This window comes from Geotrypetes seraphini, chromosome 1, assembly GCF_902459505.1.
Source record: "Geotrypetes seraphini chromosome 1, aGeoSer1.1, whole genome shotgun sequence".
Lineage (NCBI taxonomy): Eukaryota > Metazoa > Chordata > Amphibia > Gymnophiona > Dermophiidae > Geotrypetes > Geotrypetes seraphini.
This window is the reverse complement of record NC_047084.1, coordinates 25392432-25417307: the sequence shown is the minus strand read 5'-3', so window position 1 is coordinate 25417307 and position 24876 is coordinate 25392432. Positions and strand designations below refer to the sequence as shown.

Below are 24876 nucleotides of genomic sequence, written 5' to 3'. Positions count from 1 at the left end.
TTTGAGATTTGATCTCTCTCTTCTCCCTGATTATCTAAAATTGGCCTTACATTTTAAGAAAGCATCAATGCAACATTAATGCACATTGTTCAACTGGCTGCACACATCTTCATTCATATCAATGCCCATTACCTCAAACTCACATATACACATGTCATAAACTACCTATGGAACAGTTGTGATGATGCCCTTGTTGTCTGGGATGCTTACCTGTAGGGAAGGGGCCATTTTGTTTTTAGCAGTGAACAAATTACAGACTGGAAAATAATCTGTTAACATACACAAATTTCAAAAATAAAACACCAGAAAATAAAAATTGTTTACTATGACTGAAGAAGGAAGTTTAGATAAAATACTCTTTCATTAAAAACAGAAGAATTGCTTGAAGTGAAGATCCTGGATGCCACAAATACCACTAATAAACAGGAGGCAGAGTCCCCCTAACATATGGCTGAATAGGATTTTATGGGAAACAAATTGAAGAGAAAGATCATAGTCTCTCCTATAGTTCACATGGATACCTAATCTGCATCCAGTGAAAACATCTATCATGTTACTCTTTTGTCCAGAGGAGTGGATAAAGACAAGGCTTTCAAAAAGAGTTTGATTACACATCCACTTGTAGAAAGGTAATTGCAAAGACTTAATCAAGAACAGCCTATCTTTTATTGCCTAGAAAGTTCACAGAAAGGAGCCAGGGCTTTGCTACTAGAAAATGAATTTGGCATTTCCTCCCAGGCGAGCTTCCTGCATGTCTTGCCTCTTGGTAAATAAAAGGTGCAGACACTGCAGCTGGCAGCAAGGAAGGATAATACTCTCATTCTAAGGGTAGTGACCTTTCCTAATGAACTTCTCGCTTAGATTCCTTTTATAAGAGCCTGGGGAAAACAATTGTTGGAAGGATTTAGGTGGGTAACTACAGGTCACCTGGCCAGATCTGCAGAGTTGAAAATTCTCTTTCAGTGAAATGGGAACATACACCAACTGAAACATAAAATAAGGGAAATGTTGCTTAAATACTTTTATTTAAATCAGCGTCTCTCAAATTTTTTTCAGCTGCGGCACACTAAACTCGGGGCCATGTCTAGAGGGCCTCTGAGCATGTGCGGATGTCAACCGCATGTGTGTGACATCATCACGGCAATGGTCGTCCATGCTGAGAGGCCCTCCAGACTCAGGGGCCTTCCAAAATCCAGACAAACTGCAAGGGTTTAGAAATCCCTCCATCTGGTAACCCTAAAATTCCGGTGCGTTGGGAAGGGCAGAGAGGCACCGGCACTGGTGCCAGCAGTGACAGACACCTATCTCTCATGGCATACCTGGTATCTTGCCATGGCACACAGTTTTCGACACACTGGTTTAAATAATCCGAAGTAGAACTGGTTTAAATAATCCGAAGTAGAACTATATATATATATATATATATATATATATATATATACATACAATACAAAAATATATATATATATATATATACAATACAAATATATATACAATACAAATATATATATATATATATATATATATACAATACAAAAATATATATATATATATATACAATACAAATATATATACAATACAAATATATATATATATATATATATATACAATACAAAAAAAAAAATATATATATATATATAGGGTATATATATATATATATATAGGGTTATATATATATATACAATACAAAAATACCCAAAATATTATATGCTTAATTACTATAACATTCAAACAAAAAAATTAAAACAACTGTATGAGAAAAATGGGTGCTTAGAAGGGTATCCTATCACAGCCAAAATAGCTCCCATATTTCAAGGAAGCAATGAGAATTGCAGTGAAAAAATAACAAATTAAGCAAAAATATACCATCCGCCATTCAAGGCTATTTAACTGGCCAGAAATAGCACTGACCAGTCAAACAGTACTTAGCATGCTAAATGCAAATATTCAGTGTGATGGACCCTACCCGAAATGAAACAGCCCCGTCATTGAATACTGCTAAAGATCTGAAGTGGGGAGTGATTGATTTTATAAGAATAAGGTGGGAGGGTGGCAATGTAGAACGTACTTTAAATTTGAAAGCACTACGGTGGATGTTTGAATTAAATAGTATGTTCCCACAGGGGTTAAATGAAACCAACTATTAGATGACATTAGCAAAGCAGGCTAATCCTGATTAGCTAGTGGGTTTGCATATGTCGGAGGGGTTCTTCTTTAGTGCTGACAAAAACACCGCAGCCATATTGAGAGCCTCAGTGGCAGATATAAAAGGCTATGCGAGTGTGCTTATAGATCTGGTAAGAATTCAATGTTAAATTTTTAAGCTTAAGGCTTCGTAGTGTGTAGTAACTACTCTAACTATAGTTGTTTCTTGTAGCTCTGACGGTAACCCCGACCCTGATGAAGAATGAAACGCATCAGTGGGGGCTGGTGCAGCAACTTTAAAGGCTAAGTTGTCTTTATAAATTTCATAATGTCAAAAAAACTATTGAAAATGAATTATTGAAGAAACTATTGAAAAGTATAAGAATATAAAAACATACAAATATATTTGAAAATAGTTGAGAAATTTAGATTTAATAACCACATACGCAGGTTGGGGGAATCAGTGAGGAGTGCTTCCAGGGTGGCGTTCTGAGAATTCCCAAATGTGGAAAATAAGAATGTTCAGCATGATTATATAACATGGAATTGAGATAATCGCTAGTGCCGAGTTTTTGCTTGATGCTCACACGGCAGGAGCATGATTGCGATTACCATATTTTTTTAGTCAAAAAAGAGGACACATGACCATGCCCCACCCCCTGTCCCACCCATGGTATCCTGCCTTGTCCCTGCCTCCTGCTAATCTTCCCCTAAACCGCCCTCTCCCCCCCCCAGCAAAGCCTCTCTCTCTCCAGCTCCCCCATTTAGGCCACCCAGGAGTCAGGTATGGCTCTTGTGAACCAGTGCCTTCTCCGGCGCTGCAATTTTAAAACTTCAGGCAGTCGGCAGCATTGGTAACATGATCTTTCTGCAGTCAGCCTGCCCCAGAAGTCTTCACACCGCAACGTCCCACTTACATGGGAACAGGAAGTGCTGCAGAGTGAAAGCTTCCAGGAAAGGCAGATGTCAGAAGAATCTCATCGCTACAGCTGCAGGCTACTGACTGCCCAAAGTTTTTAAATTGCAGAGCCGGAAAAGGTGCTAGGGACAGGGGAGACTCTTGAGAACCAGACCTGACTCTGGGGTAGGGGCTGAACTGGATGAAAAGTGAATCCAAAACCCGGACAATCTCCTCCAGTTCAGGAAACTGTCCTGACACCCAGACAGTCCTCTAAAAAGAGGACAAGTCCAGGTAAATCCAGACGTCTAGTAACCCTAAACATGGTAGTCAGCTAAAATGGGGAGACAGAACTTTTGGATTTTTACCAGTGGCAGACATGGGTAAAATCACTGCTTGCTCTGGGATCAATAGCTTGGAATGTTGCTACTATCTGGGTTTCTGCCAGGTACTTGTGACCTGGATTGGCCACTGTGGAACCAGGTACCGGGATAGATGGACCACTGGTCTGACCCAGTATGGCTATTCTTAAAAGTTAACTAGCTATGGAGTTCATTTTCAAAAAAGAAAAACGACCAAAAACTGGCAAAGAGGGGCAGATGAACTTTTTTTTTTTTTTTAATAAAACCTTTAGAACATAAGAAGCGCCATCTCCGGATCAGACCTTCGGTCCATCAAGTCCGGCGATCCGCACACGCGGAGGTCCTGCCAGGTGTACACCTGGCGTAATTTTTAGTCACCCATATCCTTCTATGCCTCTCGTAAGGAGATGTGCATCTAGTTTGCTTTTGAATCCTAGGACGGTCGATTACACAATAACCTCCTCTGAGAGAGCATTCCAGGTGTCAACCACTCTGCATGAAGCAGAACTTCCTGATATTTGTCCTGAACTTGTCCCCCTTTAGCTTCATTCCGTGACCTCTTGTCCGTGTCAAATTGGATAATGTAAATAGTTTTTTCTGCTCTATTTTGTCGATTCCTTTCAGTATTTTGAAAGTCTCAAATCATATCCCCTCGCAGTCTCCTTTTCTCAAGGGAGAACAATCCCAGTCTCTTAAGTCGATCCTTGTATTCCAGTTTCTCCATACCTTTTACTAGTTTTGTTGCATGTCTCTGCACCCTCTCCAGCAGTTTTATATCCTTCTTTAGGTTGGGAGACCAATGATGGATGCAGTATTCCAAGTGGGGTCTGACCATTGCTCTATAAAGCGGCATTATGACCCTCTCTGATCTACTCGTGATTCCCTTCTTCTATTTGCTTTCTTCGCTGCTGCTGCACATTGTGCTGAGGGTTTCAGGATCCTATCTATCAGTGCACCCAGGTCCTTTTCTTGTCCGCTCTTACCCAGAGTTGCACCTGACATTCTATTCTCGTGTTCCTTGTTTTTTCTACCTAAATGCATTACTTTGCACTTTACCACATTAAACTTCATCTGCCATTTCTCCGCCCATTTCTCTAACTGACACAAATCACTCTGGAGTTCCTCGCTATCCTTTTGCGATCTGATCGCCCGACATAGCCTTGTGTCATCTGGAAACTTGATGATCTCACTGGATGTTCCTTCTTCTAGGTCACTGATATAGATATTAAATAAGATCGGCCCAAGTACCGAGCCCTGGGGTACACCGCTAGTCACTTTCTCCCAGTCGGAGAACTTCCCATTTATGTCCACTCTCTGCTTTCTGTTCTCCAGCCATTTGCCTATCCATCTTTGCATATCCCCCTCTATTCCATGGCTTTGTAGTTTCCTGAGAAGTCTTTCGTGTGGAACTTTGTCGAACGCTTTCTGGAAGTCTAAGTATATTATGTCCACCGGTTCTCCGCTATCAATTTGTTCGTTCACGGTCTCAAAAAAACTGAAGTGAATTTGTTAAACATGATTTCCCTTTCGCTATTTTTGAAACTATTTCTAGATGGATATCTGCTGTTCAATTGCACTTTGCTTAACTCTCAACGGAACGTGTTAGAGGCATGGTGTGGGTGGGCCTAGGGTGGGCCTCTGATATGGACATTTTTCTGCCATAATGGAACATTTTATAATACTTCCAGGGCACAATGTGGAAGTCTAGGGCTAGACCTGAAAAAGGTGTCCATATTGCCCAAATGACCACGGGAGGGATATAGGCATTACATTACATTACATTAGGGACTTCTATTCCGCCTATACCTTGCAGTTCAAGGCGGATTACAAAAGAGCTAACTGGACATTTCCAGTGAAGTTACAACAGTTTTGGGTTGGGGTTTTTTTTTGGTTGTTTTTTTTGGTTACAAGGGAGGAAAGGTACCTGGATTAATTCCAGAAGAACTTGCAAATTGGATATTAAATTGACTGTACGTTACTGTGTGATATAACAAATAGATTACAGTTAAGAGTACAAATAAGATTACGTTACATTTCAGGGATCTGAATACTTGGTTGGTGTTTTGGGGAGGAAGAGGTTATTTAAGTGGAGGTTTTGGGGAGAATTTATCTAGGAGGAGGGGAAAGGGTTGGGTTAAGATATCTGGATAAATTTTTTGAAAAGTAGGGTTTGATTTCTTTTCGAAAAGTTTTGAAGTCGCCCGTTGCCGTCAACAGGTTGGAGATGGAGTGGTTAAGTTTTGCTGCTTGCGTCGCCAGAAGGTTATCAAACATCTTTTTGCGCTGAGTGCCCTTGAGTGGAGGGAAGGCAAAAGGGTTCGGAGTTCTTCTTTGTCTTTTTCTTTGTTCTTCTTTGTCCCGACAAACTCCCTCAGTGGTTACCGAACCCCATACATAGGGTTACCAGACATCCAGATTTCCCCGGACATGTCCTCTTTTTCGAGGACATGTCCAGGGGTCCAGGCGGCTTTTCAAAATCCGGCACTATGTCCGGGTTTTGAAAAGCTTCCAGCTAGCAGCAGCGACGTCAGGACAGCATCTGTGCATGCGTAGATGCAATGCAGTGATGTCACGTGCATGCGCGAATGCGTATGAAGTCATTGCGTCACACCAGTGCATGCGCAGGTGCCCTCCTGACAAGCAAGCAGGTTGAGGGGGCGGGGTGGGACAGGGCTGGGGGGCAGAATGGGGCATGACTCGGGTGAACAGGGCAGGACCGGGCGGGCCTAGGGTCAGGGCCATGGGTCCGGATTTTTGTTACGGAAAATCTGGTAACCCTACCCATGCATGCCCTAAAGATGTGAATGAAACAGTACATAGCTGCCTGTATGACAGCTTCAGATATTATAGGCAGTTCTATTAGAACAGCAAGCAGGTTCCTGGAGTTTTCTGCTGGGTGGTGTAGCAAACCACAGAGATGGGAACTTAGGCTTTACACTACTCTAACTACTACACTTACGGTGGAATTTGTGAGCCTTTCAAATCCCATCCTAATCCCATTGTACCTACATATAGGTTTCACTGCAGGCACAAGGGCTATTACTGTGGTGTACAATTGGGTACAGTGGGTTTTCGAAGACTCACCATACGATACAAGGGGGCTATGGTGAGATGTGTACCTGGGACTTTTTAGGTGAGGTTCACAGTGGCTCCTAGGGTGCGTGCCCAACTGCTCTTTGTGGCCAGTCTACTACAAATTTGGCCCCGTCTACATCCCAATGGCTGGTTCTGTGCATTTTTCTTTTGGACTTGTTTTTTTCAAAAATGGTTCAAAAAGATAGATGCACAGAGCATACATACATCCATTTTCAAAAAAAAACAAGACACACATTTTGCAGTTTTGAAAATGGGCATGTTCGATACTTGATTGTGTTCTGCAAAACATCTAAACTCAGATTTAGATTTCATTTCAAAAATGCACTTCCACATCCCACAATGACTGGCAATTTTCAATGCTGAGCAGCTAATCTTGCAGCTACATCAGGCCGCTTAAATAGCTGTCCTATCTTTGGCCACTATAAACTTAACCGGTCAGAACTGAATATTGACTTAGCTGATTAAATTTTAGTGACCAAAAATAAACTGGATATTCAATGCTGGCCACTGAAAACAGCCCGCCATTGAATATCCGTGGACACCATTGACTACCACCACGGGAATTAGCCAGCTTGCCTCTCAGTCTGAATATCGGCCAGGTAATTTTTATAAATACTAAAAAGTAAATTATAAAAACTAGAGCCCATACTAAGGTGCCAATAAGAACATAAGAATTGACGCTGCTGGGTCAGACCAGTGGTCCATCGTGCATAGCAGTCTGCTCACGCGGCGGCCCGTAAGTCAAAGATCAGTGCCTTAACTGAAACTAGCCTTACCTGTGTATGTTCTGGTTCAGCAGGAACTTGTCTAACTTTGTCTTGAATCCCTGGAGGGTGTTTTCCCCTATAACAGCCTCCAGAAGAGCATTCCAGTTTTCTACCACTCGCTTGGTGAAAAAGAACTTCCTTACGTTTGTACGGAATCTATCCCCTTTTAACTTTAGAAAGTGCCCTCTCGTTTCAATATAAAGTTTGTAGAGTTACACATGTAGGATGCAGAAAATACAGAAAAGGGAAAATTAGATAGTAATATACACCAACCAGGAGAAATTTCAGGGTGCTTATCTGAAGATGTCCGTATTCGAAAAGAGTGTGGCACGGTCATAAATATTCTAAAGAAAATAGGGAAAAGTGAAACAAGTAAAAAAAAAAAAGAGGTAAAAGATTGGTGAGATCTGCATCTGGGGAGGGGGCCTAAGGCTCTGATTGGCCCAGACGCATAAGGCCCCACCCACAAGAGGGGCCTTAAACAACATGGCCCAATCAGAACCTCAGGCCCCTCCCCAGGATGCACAGGGGAGGGGAGGCTTGCCATTTTGAAGAAGCGGGCCAGCTGGCTGGAGGGAGTAGGCATCCCTCCAGCCAGCCATCTGAAAATAAGATGGAGAGGGCGGGAGTCATTGGAGGCACGGAGGGGTGTTGTGTGGTGGCAGGAGAGCATGGCCATCTCTTCTTCTGCCGAGGGGGGTTGTGGGGTGTGTCGGTTGCCGGTAGGAGAGATTGGGCATTTTTCCCGCTGCCGAGGGGGGTGCTGGAGGTATGTTTCTTGGCGGCGGGAGAGATTGGAAATCTCTACGGCTGCCGAGGGGATGTTGGGTGTTATGTTGTTTGGTGGCAGGAGAGACTGGGCATCTCTCCCACTGTTGAGTGGAGGGTTACTTGCGGCTCAATTTTTTGTTGTTGGGGGGGTGTTTGCCTTTATTCTGCGCATGTGCTCATCACTATCACCAGCGATGGGCATATGCAAATTTAGCAAATTGTCACTGCTCTTGCCAACCTCATTTGCATGAGCATTTTTAGGAGAATGATTCGTTTTTAAAATCGCTATTATAACGGCTGCGTCAGAGGCCCTTCGGTTTTTAACATAACTTTTAGAGGCCTTAGAATGTTGCTACTATTTGGGTTTCTGTCAGGTACTTGTGACCTGGATTGGCCACTGTTAGAAACAAGAAAAGAAGATACTGGGCTAGATATAGATCATTGGTCTAACCCAGGGTAGGCAATTCTGGTCCTTGAGAGCCAGAGCCAGGTCAGGTTTTCAGGATCTCCACCATGAATATGTATGAGATGGATTTGTATGCACTGCCTCCTTGAGATGCAAATCTATCTCATGCATATTTATTGTGGATATCCTGAAAGCCTGACCTGGCTCCGGCTCTCGAGGACTGGAATTGCCTACCCCTAGTCTAACCCAGTATGGCTATTCTTATGTTATATTATTTGTAATCCCACCAAATCCTCATTAGAGTTCTAGGCAGGTTACAGCAACATATTGTATAGAGTTAAATATGTTACAAAGAATTATACATGCTACATAATGTTATCAAATTATATATACAGTCTGTTCCGCAAGGGGCTCTACTATCCCCCCTATTATTCAATCGCTACATTAGAACTGTCCTAGACATATCCCCCAAATACTAAATACAGATTCACTCTTTCCCAGATGACATCCAAAGATGATGCTAATCCAACTTGACCTCTCCGCAGCATTTGACCTGGTCGACCACTCCATACTGCTACAGATACTTGATGCCATTGGGATCTCAGGCAAGTTCTACAATTGGTTCCAAGGATTCCTCAAAACAAGAACCTACAGGGTAAAGTCCAATAATATCAAATCAGAACCATAGTCCAACCCATGCGGAGTTCCACAAGGATCACCTCTATCACCTACGCTCTTCAACCTCTTTATTTCCTCCCTTGGAGCCACTTTAGATAACTTAAATGTTACATCCTTCAGCTACGCAGACGACATCACCATACTCCTCCCATTCGACCCATCAGAGCCCACCACTACAGCAAAACTGGAAATAACCCTAGATGCAGTGGAAAAATGGATGGTAGACCACAAACTGAAACTAAACTCAGATAAAACAAAATTCCTTCTGCTCGAAAAGGCTAAAACTCCCACCATTACAGAACTGAAAATTAAAAACATCAAATACCCAATACAGCCAGAACTCAAACTCCTAGGAGTAATGATAGACAGATGCTGCACAATGCAGTCCCAAATCAATAAAACATCCCAGAAAGCTTTTTTAATTATGAGAAATCTACGTAAAATAAGAAAATTCTTCGACCCAGCACAATTCAGGCTAATTGTCCAATCCCTAGTCTTAGGTCTACTGGACTATTGCAATTCCCTCTATCTACCTTGTCCTGCCAACATGATAAAACAACTTCAGACTATACAAAACACTGCCCTCAGACTGATCTACTCCCTGAGAAAATATGATCATATTACAACTGCCTTCCTAGACTCTCACTGGCTACCTATGCAAGCACGAATTCAATTCAAATTCTACTGTATATTATTCAAAGCATTAAATGGCTCCGCTCCCCCCCCTATCTAAACAACCGCCTAAACCAGATCCTCACCTCAAGACAAAGAAGAACTCCAAACCCTATTGCCTTCCCTCCACTCAAGGGCACTCAGCGCAAAAAGATGTTTGATAACCTTCTGGCGACGCAAGCAGCAAAACTTAACCACTCCATCTCCAACCTGTTGACGGCAACGGGCGACTTCAAAACTTTTCGAAAAGAAATCAAAACTCTACTTTTCAAAAAATTTATCCAGATATCTTAACCCAACCCTTCCCCCTCCTCCTAGATAAATTCTCCCCCAAAACCTCCACTTAAATAATCTCTTCCTCCCCAAAACACCAACCAAGTATTCAGATCCCTGAAATGTAACGTAATCTTATTTGTACTCTAACTGTAATCTATTTGTAATATATCACACAGTAACGTACAGTCAATTTAATATCCAATTTGCAAGTTCTTCCGGAATTAATCCAGCTACCTCTCCTCCCTTGTTTTTTTTTTTGAATTCTTTATTTATTGGTTTATTCATTACAATATCTTTGTAACAAACATACATGAATGAACACAAAAAATACAAAATGTAAATTCCCAAATGGGAATTAACATAATATATAAGGAAACTAATTCAACCGTATCCTAGTCCACATTAAAGCTGATCGCCAGTACAAATGAAACATCAAAGCAAATCTTTCTATCTACTATCTAGGAACAGGCAAATGGCTATTATATGCATTATACATCATCCTCCAAAAATAAACTAAATATAGGAAATTAAACTTTCAACAAAGGTTTTTCTTTAATAAAATCTTCCACCTGGGCTGGATCAAAAAACACATATTTATCATTTCCATATGATATCAGGCATTTACATGGAAATTTTAAAAAGAAAGTAGCTCCGACTGCCAAAACCTTTGGCTTTAGCTGAAGGAACTGTTTCCTCTTAAACTGGGTTTGTCTAGAGACATCTGGAAAAATAACCACCCGTTGACCACAAAACATCTCTTGTTTTTTCAGGAAATATAATTTCAAAATGTCTTGTTTCTCAAGTTCTGTCTTGAAGGTCACGAGAAGAGTTGCTCGTTTTTCAATTATGTCTTTAGATGACTCCAAAAACTGTGACACATTCAAACTCTCAGGTGATACTATTCTATCCATTCCACCTTCCTCTACCTTTTCTTTGGAATCTCTTGAAATGTAATATAAATTATCGACCTCAAAGGTCTCCACTTTACTATAATGCAATATCTCCCTCAAATACATTTTCAAGAGTTCCATTGAAGAGAGGTAGTGTGTGGTAGGAAAATTTAACAAACGAAGGTTCTTAACTCTAATAGCATTTTCCATTTTTTCTAATTTAGCATGTAACATCATACTATCCTTTATATTAGAAACAGCACTAGCTTGTAAATTACCTACTGCCTGATCTAACTTTTCCACCTTTACAGCTGTTTCTCCAATTTTATCATTTTGTTCTTTAATTTTCACAGTTACATCAGATGAAAATTGACATAAGTTCAAAACGGTTTTTTGTAAAGATGACTCTATTCTGTTAATACTAAGCCAAACATCATTTAGAGTGATCACTTTATCCCTGGGGAGAGCATCCGAGCTTTGCCCAGTACTCATCTGCACTGGGGTTAGTTCTTTAGCCTGTCCCAGGGACTGTCCTGAAACCTCCAGACCAGATAGTGACAATGATTGAGGGGAAGAAGAAATTATTCCTTCCTTAAAAGGGGAAGGAGATTCTTCTAACCGTAAGGAATATGATGGTTGAGGAGGTGGTGTTGGTTCCCCAGAGGATAAGGAGACAGCTTGAATATTAAAAGTTACCTGTTCCTCAACAGGAGGCAAGATGGGAACCACAAGATGGCGATCCATTGGGCCTGTTGTTACAGCAGATGGTATTGCTTTAGCTTTCCTCTTACCCATGTTGAAGAGTCGGTAGTCCTGCTCCCTGCTCCTCTTAGGTTCCGAAGGGGCTCAAAAGGGGCAAGCCCCTTTAGCCACGCCCCTTCAGCTCGCGACCCGGGACTCGCAACCGCGGGCCGCGTACCGCGGCTGTTCGAAAATTAAGGCTCCTTCTCCAAGGACCCTCTCAGCTGGCTGGGTCGGGCAGCAGCGGGACTGCCTGTCCCGATGTCTCCAAGTGCAGCAAGCACTAGCGACAGGCTCCCTCTCTGCTTTCCTCGTTTAAGGCTCCTTCTCCAAGGACCCTCTCAGCTGGCTGGGTCGGGCAGCAGCGGGACTGCCTGTCCCGATGTCTCCAAGTGCAGCAAGCACTAGCGACAGGCTCCCTCTCTGCTTTCCTCGTTTAAGGCTCCTTCTCCAAGGACCCTCTCAGCTGGCTGGGTCGGGCAGCAGCGGGACTGCCTGTCCCGATGTCTCCAAGTGCAGCAAGCACTAGCGACCCCTCTCCTCCCTTGTAACCCAAAAAAAAAAAAAAAAAACCAAAACTGTTGTAACTTCACTGGAAATGTCCAGTTAGCTCTTTTGTAATCCGCCTTGAACTGCAAGGTATAGGCAGAATAAAAGTCCCTAATGTAATGTAATGTAATGTACCTACCGCTAAGAGAAAACTGTGATGCCCAGATCGAGAAACTCCTAAACTGCCTCTCGGAAATCAAAATCTGGATGTCCGTCAACAAATTGCAACTAAACGCCTCAAAAAATGGAACTCTTTTGGAACCGCAAAGAACACTGCAACTGTTCCCGTCCCTTGCTTGCTGAGACTCGACTACCATATCTTCAAAAGACCAAGCACGCAGCCTAGGAATACTCCTTGACTCCAACCTATCACTTTCCAACCATATCTCAGATGGTATCTTCCTCATTTTACTACCTGTGACAGCTCTGGAAAATAAGAAACGACTTTTCTGAATCTGACTTCACCCAACTATTCTATGCCTTAGTCTTCTCTCACATGGACTACTGCAATGCTCTATTCAACGATCTCACAGAGAAGAATGTACGACATCTCCAATGTGTACAACATGCAGCAATCAGACTACTGCAAACAGCTCCATGCCTGCGACCCTGTCTCCCAGGCTTTATTATCGGCTCACTGGCTGCCCATAACCAAACAATGTATCTTCAAGGGCCTAATGCTAGAGTTCAAATCCTTGCTCGACATGACACCAGGCTACATGACAGCCAAGCTTCTTCAGTACATACCGAACAGGTCCCTCCACTCCCAAGATGAAATACACCTCAAAACACCCCCTGGTCATGCTCTTCAACTATCAACTGCCAGATATTCTTACTCCCACTTTATACTGAGCCATTGAAATCAACTTCCCCCGCAGATCAGATCCCTTGAAGGACTCCTCAACTTTAGGAAAGCAATAAAAACATACCTCTTCACCTAACTCCCCTAATGTGTATTGGTACTAGATCCTCGGTACATGTCATGTTAGGATAAAATTTGTATTTAAACATCTTGAACTGTAACTATGGCAAATACCTAGGGTCCCACAAAAAAAACATTACGAGACTAAGAGCGATCCAAAACACAGCGGTAAGACTGATCTTCGGCCTGAAAATATCCGACCAAATCGCCCCATACTTACAAAAATTGCACTGGCTACCTATCGAAACCAGAATTAGCTTCAAATTCGGCTGCCTCTGCTATAAGACACTATTCAGCACCTCACCCACCTACCTCATGAGTCACTTCACTCTACACGACAATCCCCGCCCCTCCCGCAAAACTCTTCTATTCTCATTCCCCACTTCCAAGGGATGTCATTACAAAAAATTCCTTGATAAGACACTATCCTTTCAGGCAGGCATCTGAAACACAACCCTAAGTGCCCCCTCCTGAATTCCCCTTTTTACCAATCCTCCAGAAAATATCTGAAAACCCACTTATTCGACAAGTTCATCTGATCCTTTGAAACCCATCCGTCCTTCCTCCAATCTCAACATTCATCTCCGCCTACCTGTGTAACCCCTCGTTTCACACCCTCTCCCTCTAAACCAATGCTGTACTCTCCCTGCTCTCTTCTCTTGTATCAATACCTGTGGTATCCACACTGCATTTCTACTTTACTGTATACCGTCTTGAACTGAAAAGGTATGACAGGATATAAATAAAGCTGCTATTATTATTATTATTATTATTATTATGTTGTGTATATTGGTATTAGATCCCTAGTATGTACTGAGTTAGGATAAAAACTTGTATCAAAAACTGGAAGTGTAACTATGATAAATTGTAACTTGTTAATTGTATATTATGTATGTTAATCTGTAACCCGTTCTGAGCTTTTTGGGGAAAATGAGATAAAAAATGAATTAAATAAATAAATAAATAGCAACTGATCATTAACATTGTCTTTGTTTCGGGTGACTTATATATAGTCTCTTTAGACCCCTGACAGGTATTTCTTAAAAAGCCATGTTTTTAGATATTTATGAAATAGTGGGGCTGATTCTGGAAATGGTGTCTACAAAAACAGCGCTGGCCATGTGTCATTCATGCGTACACACCATTAACAAAATTGCAGCTAACGTCAAACATAGGCACCAGTAACTTAGGCCTTCAAAACATTGGCCTACATTACTAGCGCCTATGTGTGACAAAGAATCACATCTACCAGCACCTAAGGTCACTTCTGGCCCAAACCATGCCTACTTTGGCCTTAGGCACTGCTAGATGCTTCTGTAGATGCAATTCCAACGCAATTTATATAGGTACCTGTAAGCACCTACATTTTTTTATGAGTTTACTGCACCAATTAAAGCCAATTAAAACAATTAAGTTAGGTGGCAGTAGGGCACTTACCACTGCCTAACTTATGGTGCCGGTTCCAGAATCAGTCCTTCTGTGTATATATGTTCTTAATTTTTTTTCTTTGTTGTTTGCTATTAGGAATGGCTAGTCTTGGTGGAAAACAAAAATGGATGTCATATGATGCTGGATTTAAACTGAAAATTGTGTTGAGAGCAATAATTCAATTGCAAGCAGGAAATTTGATACTGATGAAAAACAAGTAAGAAATTGGAGAAAGCAGAAAGCTGAATTGGAATAAATGCCAAAGTCCAAAAAGGCTCAGCGTGGTTTAACTTCATCATTCTCAATTTATGAGAATGATTTGAATGAAGAACTGGGTTCTTTTTTTTTTTTTTTTTTTTTATTGATTATTTTCAACATTTATTACATTCATTCAAACATAATAAGATATGGATTATAAAGAAATTATACACTATCCAAAAACCAAATTTTACGCCCTTAGGCACATATCCATCTAGCCCACTAATGAAGGAAGACATCTCATTATTCATATAAACTTAACAGGAAATACTTATAAACTTAACAGGAAATACGAAGAGCTGGGTTCTAGTGTGCCAGCAAAATGGATGCTGCGTTACATGCCCTTCAAATGGCAAAATTGGACAAGTATAACGCTAAAGGTATAGACAAATTCATTATATCAGCAGGTTTGCTATAGGTATAGCCTTTCTTCACGACAAAGAACAAAAATTTCTCAGAAATGGACACAGAAGAATGTATTTCATGCATTAATTACAAAACAGCAAAATATATCATTCTGAGCTTGGGGAAATTGGGATCATGAATAAAACACCACTGATTTTTGAACTTTCCAGAACTGTGGCAAGCCTAGGAGATAAAACTGTTTGTTTGGTTTGTTTGATTTTGGGGGGAAGAGAGGGGGAGAGAACAACTGGGAATGAAAAGAACTGTTCTCTCGTGCTCAGCAAATAAGGGATCAAGTTGAAGCCTGCAGCCATTTTTTAAATGAAGACATTGCCAAAAAAGGTTAAATTCCCACCACAATTTACTGTGCGTGCACATATTAAGATCAGGATGGATGAAGGAACCAAAATATGTCTTGAGATTTGGAATAGACAACCAGGTGTTGCTTTGAAGAAAAAAAAAAAACACCAAACATCATTGCTTGTTTAGGACATATTTAAAGCCCACATATCTGAGAACATCAAACAGAAGGCAAGTCTCCTCAGACTACTCTGGCAGAGTAGATGTTTGTTTGAATAAACCTTTCAAAGATCATGTGCAAAAGATGTGGCATGAATGGATGTCCTCTGATGAAACACACTTAGCAAAAGCGGAAATCTGGTAAAACTAGATACAGAACTGATTGTGAAGTACAGTCATGTGAAAAAATTAGGACACCCCATGAAATATTCAGTTCTTTAGTAAGAAATGTTAACATAATCAATGTCAAATCTTTTTTTTTTTTTTAATCTCTGGAAAAGAAAGTGATGTAATTGCAGGTAAACAACAAGACTTTTCCTTGAACAATTAATGAAAAAAAGATATCCACAAAAATGTGTATTCTAACAGAGGAATAAATTAGGACACCCCCTACATATCCTCCCACGTAAAGTGGCTCACAGAACATCGTTGCTCAACAATTTGAAGGAGGTTTGCCCTACTTAAACCTCAGACATTTAGTTTGGTGTGCTCATGACTGCTGCAGTGAGAGGGAATACCATGACGAGATCAAAAGAGCTGTCTAAGGCCTTCAGAAAGAAGATTGTAGCAGCTTATAAGTCTGGTAAGGGATTTAAAAAGAATTCAAAAGAATTTGACATTAGCCATTCCACGGTCCGGATAATAGTGTACAAGTGTAGTACTTTCCAAACAACTGCTAACATGCCCAGATCTGGCCGTCCAAGCAAGCTGACCCCCACAGCAGACCACAAGATGCTAAAAGAAGTCTCCAAAAACCCTAAAATGTCATCATGAGACCTACGGCAGGCTCTTGCTACTGTTGATGTGAAAGTGCATGCCTCTACAATCAGAGACTGCACAAATTTAACTTGCATGGGAGGTGTGCAAGGAGGAAATCTTTGCTCTCTAAGAGAAAAATCAAGGCCAGACTGAAGTTTGCCAGCGAGAACGTAGACAAAAACCAGGACTTCTGGAATAGTGTCCTATGGACAGATAAGTCTAAAATTGAATTATTTGGACACCAGAAAAGAGGCCATGATTGGCATACACCAAATACACCTCATACCGTGAAGCATGTTGGTGAAAGTGTCATGGTTTGGGGATGCTTTGCTGCAGAAGGACCTGGCCAGCTCACCATCATAGAATTCACCATGAATTCTATCGTGTATCAGAGGATGCTTGAGGAACAAGTGAGACTATCTGTGAGAAAATTAAAGCTAAAGCGGAACTGGACCCTGCAACATGACATTGATCCAAAACATACCAGTAAATCCACCAAGGACTGATTGAAAACTAAGAAATGGAGAGTCCTGGGGCGGCCAAGTCAAAGCCCTGATCTTAATCCCATTGAGATGCTGTGTGGTGATCTGAAACAGGCTCTATATGCAAGAAACCCCTCAAACATCTCACAGCTGAAATAATTCTGCATTGAGAAGTGGGCCAAACATTCAGTCAGAGACTGGTAGATGGCACCAAGAAGTGTCTCATTGCAGTTATTTCAGCCAAAGGGGGTAACACCAGCTATTAGAGTGTAGGATGTCCTAATTTATTCCTCAGTTAGAATATACATTTTTGTGGATATCTTTTGTTTCATGAGTAAATCAAGGATAATTTTTGTTGTTTACCTGCAATTACATCACTTTCTTTTCCAGAGATAAATAATAATAAAAAAAGATTTGACATCAATATGTGAACATTTCTTAAGAAAGAACTGGTCCAAGATGGCTGCGGCAGCTAGTTAATGGGAGAGACGCAAAGGAATTTTTTCCAAGTTTTTTCCTGTTTCATTATTCATTATACCAAAAAGAAGGGGGAAAGGAGCTGGTGGAGCCTTCCACCACCCTGGGATCCCTTCTAGCGGCACGATAGATGAAATTCTGCAGTGTCTGCCAGCGATGAGTGATGCCGCTGTGGACGACTTGGGGCTCAATGCTACTCTGAACCCAGACCAGTGGCGTACCTAGCATATGTGACATCCGGGGCCTATCATTTTTTGACACCCCCCAATCTATATGAAAAATATGATTTTTAGCAACAATCCACATATCGCACAACAAGAGTGTACCTAGGAAAAGGCAGCATCTTAAACACTGCAGTGAGCACTAGAACACCAACACATACATTGTAAAACTAAACAAGCCAGATCCCGCACAGTCAATTGATCCTGCAGTCAATGCCAACTGTAAACTGTTCTTTTCATACACACAGAACAGAGATACACCCTCACCCAATATGGAATAATCACAAACTAAAAATAGAAATATGTACATAGAAACATAGAAGATGATGGCAGAAAAGGGCAATAGTCCATCAAGTCTGCCCACTCTAATGACCCACCCCCCTTGATTTTACCCCCCTAGAGATCCCACATGTGTATCCCATTTCCTTTTAAAATCTGGCACGCTGCTGGCCTCAATCACCTGAAGTGGAAGTTCGTTCCAATGATCAACCACCCTTTCGGTGAAGAAGAACTTCCTGGTGTCGCCATGAAATTTCCCACCCCTGATTTTCAGCGGATGCCCTCTTGTGGCCGAGGGACCTTTAAGAAAGAAAATATCATCCTCCACCTCAATACAGCCCGTGATATATTTAAATGTCTCTATCATGTCTCCTCTCTCTCTACGTTCCTCGAGTGAGTATAGCTGCAATTTATTCAGCCTTTCCTCATACGGGAGATCTTTGAGTCCCAAGACCATCCTGGTGGCCATTCGTTGAACCTACTCAACTCTCAGCACATCTTTTTGGTAATGTGGCCTCCAGAATTGTACACAATATTCCAGATGAAGCCTCACCATGGATCTGTACAACGGCATTATAACTTCAGACTTACGGCTGATAAAACTTCTATGGATACAACCCATCATTTGTCTTGCCTTTGATGAAGCCTTCTCCACTTGATTGGCAGTCTTCATGTCTTCGCTAGATAGATGTTAAACTGAACCACTAAGAAACCAGACTCTGCATACAATGCAACACCAGAACACCACAAAAACAGTAACACATGTACTCTAATACTGTGCAAAATATAGACAGTAGATGTAAATTTGAAAAAACTGATACATAACAATCACCACTTTACAAATTAACAAATAAAAATAAAACAAATAATGAGAAATAAGAAAATACCATTTTATTGGACTAATCCCCATAAGCTCGGTCCTCATCCCCACAAACCACCTGATTCTATCCACATAAGCCTTGAATTGTTTTATATTGAACTTATTATATTAAAGTATAAAAAGAAACAATATTCTGTACAATTATTAATTTATAAATCAGCGTCTTTTCCCCACTCTCTCCTCCCATTTCCCTTCAGTGTCCTCAGCCCACTCTCTCTCCACTTTCCTTCAGCGCACACACATAAAAACAAGCAAGTAATTTTATATCATTTTTATTCTATTCATTCATAGAAATTAAAGTCTAAATAATGCCGGTCACATAACAAAACATGATTTTACAAAAATAATTCCCTCCACAGTCAAGCCTGCAAGGATTATTAGATGTCTTTCAGCAGCTCCCCTCCCTCCCTCCCTCTCTCTTACCTTTATGGCCAAGTCAAAATGATCTACCAACAATAAAATTTTAAAAACACAAAGCACACTGTACGCAGAGAAAATGTTAATTATCATTTATATTCCGCGGGTTTTCAAAGAGGTCAAGGCAGATGACTTTATGCAATGTCACCTCAGTAACAACTATACAAAAATAGACAAATATACCCACTCCCTTTTTACTAAACTGCAATAGTGGTTTTTAGCACAGGGAGCTGCGCTGAATGCCCCACGCTGCTCTCGACACTCATAGACTTCCTGCGCTAAAAACCACTACTGCGGTTTAGTAAAAGGGGGCCATAGTGCAAAATATAGACAGCATATATAAATTCTCACAACGGACACATTTTGATCACTAAATTGAAAATAAAATCATTTTTCCTACCTTTGGTAATTTCATCAGTCTCTGGTTGCACTTTCAGCCTCCTGTATGCTTCCTCTCCTCCAGACCTCATTCCCTCCCTTAACTTTTTCTTTGTTTCTTACTTTCTCTCTCTCCATGCCCCATTTCTTTCTTTCACCCTGCCCCATTCTTTCTTTCTCTCTCTCTCCATGCCCCCTTTCTTTCTTTCACCCTGCCCCATTCTTTCTTCTCTCTCTCTCCATGCCCCCTTTCTTTCTTTCTCCATGCCCTCCCCCATGCCACCGCCATTGGGAAACATGCTGCTGCCACCGCTGCCGGGGAAAGGCTGCCATTGCCGCATTCGGAAACAGGCCGGCGCTGAGTTCTCCCTCCTTGCTTTTCTTCCCTGCAGGGCCGACCAATTCTCGCCGCCCGATGTCAATTCTAACATCGGAGAGGATGTTCTGGGCCAGCCAGGCAGCGATTGGCTAGCCCAGAACGTCCTCTCTGAAGTCAGAATTGACATCGGGCGGCAAGAGTTGGTTGGCCCCACAGGGAAGAAAAGCAGGGAGGGAGACATCGGCGCCAGCTTGTTCCCGATGGCGGCAGTGGCAACCTATTCCCCAGCGGCAGCCTATTCCCCGGTGGGTGGCCCCCGGTGGGGGTGTTGGGAGGCCCCCCCCTTGGTATGCCACTGGCCTAGACCATAGAGTCCCGCCCCCACAGCCAGAACAAGCAAGCTCTCCAAAGAATATGAGCATGTCCGAAGAGGCAGTGCTCTTACCGCGAGAAGCTATTCCACCTGAGGGCTTGCCTTTGGAGTCAGCGGGGGAATCTGTTTCCCTGGAGCTACCTGTGGCCATAAGATCAATTGAGGAGCCGGTACAAGGGACATTGGAAGCAAAACCAGCATCTGGTAAGACTGAGAAGGCACAGCAAAATTTTTCTTTGTTAGTAAAACCCCCTGAAGTTACTTTGGAGACCATTTAGGACTTAGTTGTGAACCTGGGAAAAACTCTTTCCCCACAGGTTAAAGAGATAGAAGGAAAGTTGAATGCACAGAAAGAAGAAATATTTCAGCTGAAACAAGAAGCTAACCTAGGTAAACTTAAAAATTGATTACAGGTTTGAAAACAATTAAGAATTTTCAAGAGGCACAAATTAAAGATAGTAATATTACATGGAGAACATTAGAAACTCTTAAAAATCATAACCGGGCTAATAATTTGCAGATATTACATTTTCCTAAAAATCATATGACAACTCCCCAAGGTATGTTGAAGAGATACTTCCTGGAAGTTTTGAATGTTCCAGAGCAATCAAAACCCCCTTTTATTCTGGTGTATTATCTTCCAGATAAGAAACGCAAGGAACAATCGGATCAAGACCAAAATTATCAGGACAAGCCTCTTGATGTTTCTGATTTATTGGAAACTTCTGAGGAAACACTTGTGAAACCAGCAACATTATTAGTAACAGTGGCTATAGCTCCTGATAAGGAAAGGATGATGAGGTTATTCTTCAAAAATAAATTTTAAAAATTTTGGGACAAAAAATATTGATGTTTCCTGATGTTTCTAAAGATACCCAGAGAAGAAGGCGAGAATTTTCATTGTTGAGATCTGCAGTAACTTCTATTGGAGGAGTTTTTTTTCCTGCGTTATCCGTGCAAGTGCATAATTAGATATAAATCCATTAAATATGTTTTTTTATGATCCATCCCAGTTGACTTGAGTTTTGTCTCTAAAACGCCTTGATAAAGAATAAGTTATAACAACCTCTGAATCAGGCATCTCAAAGTCCCTCCTTGAGGGCCGCAATCCAGTCGTGTTTTCAGGATTTCTCCAATGAATATGCATTGAAAGCAGTGAATGCACATAGATCTCATGCATATTCATTGGGGAAATCCTGAAAACACGACTGGAATGCGGCCCTCAAGGAGGGACTTTGAGACCCCTGCTCTAAATGAAGATTAATCTTCCACTATTACAGGCTGCATTTTTTTTCCTTTTGACCTAAGTATTTTGGTCTTACTATGTTTAGTCACTTAATTGAATCTTGGATCCTCTTATAACTGAGGACTTGAGAATGATAGAAAATTGTTTGTTACCTCTTTAATTTTGATTCAGTGTAATTTTAAATTTCTGTCAATCTTTCTGTTCAAGATGATTATGCTTGGAAATTGTATTTGATAAATTAAATAAAGAATAAAAAAAAAGAAAGAAAGAACTGAATATTTCATGGGATGTCCTAATTTTTTCACGACTGTAGTTAAGATTTGTGTGAGAGGCCAAATGACCCATCCAGTCTGCCCATCCACAGCATTCACTATCTCCTATCTCCCATTAAGCAGAGCTTTTGTTTTAAAACCAACCATTTCTTTCAGTAATCTTTTTGCCTGTTTCTTCACCATACCTAAAAACTATTATTACATCAAGGGGTTTAAGTTCATTAAAGCGAAACATTTTGCAGTCTGTATACCATAAGACAGGAAATTAGGAGAGTATAAATTTGTCCATAAGCACCACGTATTGAATTTGAGACCAATTCTTAAAATGTGTCCCAATTACAGGCGGCGGGTAGATGTCCTACCAACATCTGGCAGCCAATCAGGACACACGTTTTTAGAAAAAATTGAGTGAGCGTGAATGCCTATATTGTAGGTGTCTGTAGTGCATCTATGGAGACGTGTAGGGACATTTAAGCATGCCCAAGGCAGGGCTTGGGCATGTTTCACCCAAAAGTGGCCTTGGGCATGCTTAAATGTCCCTACGCATCTCTGCAAGTGCGAGACAGACACCTTAAATGTAGGCCTGCAAAATGCTGGTCTACATTAAAGGTGTCTGTTCAGCGATGTAAACACTATACTCCTTAGGACGCTGATGTGTGATTGGCACACGATCGGCAGCCACTTTGTAGGCATTTGCCAAGATTGGTACCCTATAGAGCAGGGGTGCCCAACAGGTCGATCGCCAAGGCAAAGTGAGTCGATCATCCAGGACTCCCTTTGCCTTGGCGATCTATCGGGCCGATCAATCTTCCTCTCCCCGACGTCAATTCTGCCATCGGAGAGGAAGTTCGGGCCAGCCAATCGCTGCCTGGCTGGGCAGAACTTCCTCTCCGACGGCAGAATTGACGTCGGGGAGAGAAGATTGATCGGCCCGAAGCAGAGAAAGCATGGTGCGGTGGCAGCGACTTTGGGGCCTGTTATCCATTGGTGGCGTTTGGGTCCTGTTCCCCGATGGCAGCGGCAGTGGCTTGGGGAAGGGCAGGGAGAAAGAAAGAAAGGGGCGCAGGCAAGGAGACAGAAGGAAAGAAGAGAAACAGGAAAAAAAAGAAAAGGGGCATGAAGAGAGAAAGAAAGAAAGAAAGGGCAGGGAGAGAGGAAGAAAAAGTTGGGGGAGGGAATGAGGTTTGGAGGAGAGGAAGCATACAGGCTGAAAGAAAGATTTGATGCACAGTCAGAAGAAGAAAGTGCAACCAGAGACTCATGAAATCACCAGACAAGGTAGGAAAAATGATTTTATTTTAAATTTAGTGATCAAAATGTGTCTGAATTTATATCTGCTGTCTATATTTTACAATATGGTCCCCTTTTACTAAACCGCAATAGTAGTTTTTAGCGCAGGGAGCCTATGAGCGTCGAGAGCAGCGCTGGGCATTCAGCACAGCTCCCTGCGCTAAAAAATGCTATTGTGGTTTAGTAAAAAGGGAGGGAGGTGGGTATTTGTCTATTTTTTTATGATTGTTACTGAGGTGACAGTGCATAGAGTCATCTGCTTTGACCTCTTTGAAAAAACCCCGGAATAGGAATGATAATTAACAATTCTATGCGTACAGTATACGTTATGTTTTTTTAAAATTTTATTGTTGGTAGATCATTTTGACTTGGTCATTTTAAAAGTAGCTCGCGAGTCAAAAAAGTGCCTGCCTCTGGGATAACATTCAGTCCCATTACATGAGGAGGTTGCCATATTTATAAAGGACTTGTAAATGAGAATAATAGGTGAGGTGATCTGATTAGCAGTTAACATGAAGTCATTCACAGTTGTTATATAACATGCTTTCAAAAAATGTGGTATAAGTAATGCCAAGACAGCAGTGAAGATGATGTGCTGTAGGAGAGCAATAATAGCAATGATGATAATCACGATGGTGATGTTGATAATGAGTATTAGGCTGATGACATCACAGCAGCTGACTTCCACTCTCTGCTTGGGAATTCTGATGAACAGGTATTGTATTTTGAAGGTTTAAAACATGGCAACTTGAGTCCCTCTTGGAACATAAAATATATTAACCAAAACAACAGAGTCAGATCAGATCTAGATATTTTCAGTGCTAGAGGCTACAGGAGTTAAAAGAATTTAAGTTGATTTGCCTTCTTAGAACTAGTAATTTTGGAATTTGGTATTATCTATTTCCACTATAATGCTCTTACATTCTAAATTGCAAAAAAAAAAACAAAAAAAACCACCAAACTTATGGTGAGAATGTCTAGTCATAGTAGTCTTTATAGATTGGCTCATCACAATCTCCAAATGTCTATCCTCAGCTTATATTCAAGCCAAAGATTCCCCCCCCCCTCTTTTTTTTGGGGGGGGGAGATGTCTCAATTAATATTTGGATGGGCTTATATTTGAGTATATATGGTAGTGATTTGATTTTTTTTTTTTTTTGGCAACTACTTTATGTGCACGGGCTAATTTCTTATTGGACTATCCATTAAGCAGAGTTTTTGTTTTAAAACCAACCGTTGCTTCCAGTACTCTTTTTGCCTGTTTCTTCACCATACCTAAAAACTAAAACTATTATTTCATCAGGAATTTTAAGTTTACTAGAGTGGAAAATTTTACAGTTTGTGTACCATAAGACAGGAAGTTAGGAGAGCACAAATGTGGCCATAGGCACCATGTATTGATTTTGTGCCTGCCTCTGGGGTAACCCTCAGTCCCATTACATGAGGAGGTTGCCATATTTATAAAGGACCTGTAAACAAAATCATTCACAGCTTTTATATAACAGGCAATTTGTAAAAACGTGCAGGAAGATCTTGTGACATTGAGATCTAAGGCATCCAAATGGCAGATAAAATTTAATATGGAGAAATGCAAATCTATGCACACAGAGTAAGGTAACCAAAACTAAAGCCACTCAATGCTAGGCTCCATACCCATGAAAAGAATCTAGGTCTCATTGCATCATTGAGAATAATACATT

General features: G+C 41.3%; 1 protein-coding gene across 5 annotated transcripts in view; it reads right to left on the bottom strand.

The window, feature by feature from the left end:
- ARHGEF28 (Rho guanine nucleotide exchange factor 28) overlaps positions 1 to 24876 on the bottom strand; it is a 524944-nt gene that overhangs the window by 365295 nt on the left and 134773 nt on the right. The window lies entirely within an intron of this gene.